The sequence below is a fragment of the Lithobates pipiens genome, unplaced genomic scaffold, assembly GCF_037356315.1.
Source record: "Lithobates pipiens isolate NorthernLeopardFrog02 unplaced genomic scaffold, aLitPip1_a1.2 Scaffold_19, whole genome shotgun sequence".
Lineage (NCBI taxonomy): Eukaryota > Metazoa > Chordata > Amphibia > Anura > Ranidae > Lithobates > Lithobates pipiens.
Genome location: NW_027507764.1, coordinates 122,575,470 through 122,577,503, shown reverse-complemented (window position 1 = coordinate 122,577,503; position 2,034 = coordinate 122,575,470). Strand labels below are relative to the sequence as shown.

General features: G+C 48.2%; 1 pseudogene; it reads right to left on the bottom strand.

The window, feature by feature from the left end:
- Nucleotides 1-1,392: 1,392 nt before the first annotated feature.
- Nucleotides 1,393-1,742, bottom strand: LOC143998214 (small ribosomal subunit protein eS26 pseudogene; annotated as a pseudogene).
- Nucleotides 1,743-2,034: the final 292 nt, after the last annotated feature.

Sequence of the window (2,034 nt, the reverse complement as noted above, 5' to 3'; positions counted from 1 at the left end):
TATCGAGCAGACAGACGGCGGACATTAATTTTCAAAAGCCGCGCCTCCTTCTCCGCCTCCGCCTGTGATAGGCGGAACACTGAATTTCCCAGCAGTCAGTGTTCCGCCTATCACGGACATCCGCTCATTCTCATACTACGGACGAGTATGAGAGGATGTCTGTGATAGGCGGAACACAGGCTGCTGGGAAATTGAGTGTTCCGCCTATCACAGGCGGAGGCGGAATTTTGAATTGTAGAATGGCCGCCGAGAAGAGCGGCGATCCATCGGCACGGGACGGAGGAGGCACGGCACGGCACGGGACGGAGGAGACACGGGACGGAGGAGGCACGGCACGGGACGGAGGAGGCACGGGACGGAGGAGGCACGGCACGGGACGGAGGAGGCTCGGGACGACGGCGGCTCGGGACGGAGGCTTGGGACACAGGTAGGCTGGACACACACACAAGGCTGCACGGACACACACACACACACACACACACACACACACACACACACACACACACACACACACACACACACACACAGGGATGGATGGATGGATACACACACACACACACACACACACACACACACACACAGGGATGGATGGATGGATGGATGGATACACACACACACACACACACACACAGGGATGGATGGATGGATGGATGGATACACACACACACACACACACAGGGATGGATGGATGGATGGATACACACACAGGGATGGATGGATGGATGGACACACACACAGGGATGGATGGACGGACACACACACAGGGATGGACGGACACACAGGGATGGACAGCCATGTCTCACCCTCGGCTTATACACGAGTCAATAAGTTTTCCAGTTTTTTGGGGGTAAATTGGGGGCCTCGGCTTATACTCGGGTCGGCCTATACTCGAGTATATACGGTATACAAAGCTCTGACGCGTTTCAACCATATGCAGTAGATGTCTTCTTCAGGGAGAAAAAGTACAGATTTCTAGAAAATGCAATATATAAATAAGTACATTGAAAAACAAACAATGATATTTGCTGATTCCAAAAAAGTACATTATGTACGATCGCATGTCCCTTTTCACTTTCATTTTAATGTTCCACACAGTTTTTTGGCACTTCACTTTCATGGTTTTATTCAGGGCACCAATTTTATACCTGATTTTTCCTCCCCCCCCCGCCAACCGTATTATGCCCCCCCCTTTCCCTACACATGTGTTTCATCCCTTTTTCATCCCCAGGTGGGCCTCTCTCTAGTCCAGCCTTTCATGTTCCCCCTTTTCTATGGTCCTTGGCATCTTTTACTCCACCTTTGGTGCCATTCCTTGCTTCTTTTTCTTTTTCCACGCTGGTTATCCACCCTCACTTTTTCTGTATTTTACTTTGCTCATCACACTTGCTTACTTTACATTGGTTTGGGAGGTGCTCTTGGAGGTGCACCCGCAGGCCTGAACTTTGGTGGTGGTGTGCGATCCTTATGTGCCTCACAAGAGTGGTTTCTGACCACCTTGCTGTGAATGGCACCGCTAACACAGTAGTACAGCTTCACATAAAGCTTAGACAGTGCATATGAATTCGAAGACACTAGCATCAGAGATATCCCTGACATCTGCAGCCTCAACAATGTTTCTGATCACAAACCTATTGATAGCTTTGTCCTTTGGGACACAGCGGGTAGAGTTGGTGCACCGAATAGGCTGGACATGCCCAAGTCCCTTCTTAGCATGTCCGTTATACCTTCTTTTCTTAGTCATCTTGGACTTGAAGGCTGCAAAGAGGTGGGTTGTCACCCTTAATGTATGTTTTCTATTCTCTCTGTCACTGACATCCTTTTTTGAGATGTCCCCGGCTAATTGCTTCTTTGGTTGTTTTTCCTTTTTGCAGACTTATGTATGTCTTCATTTCTAAAATCTTGATAAATACCATTGTTGGAAAAAAAATGTGTGAAAACCAATAAACAAGGCCATTATTAATCCAAGTTGGTATTTTTTGTTATTATTGGTTCGTCTGGAGATTAATTCTGCCTACCATCCCATGAACTGACTGC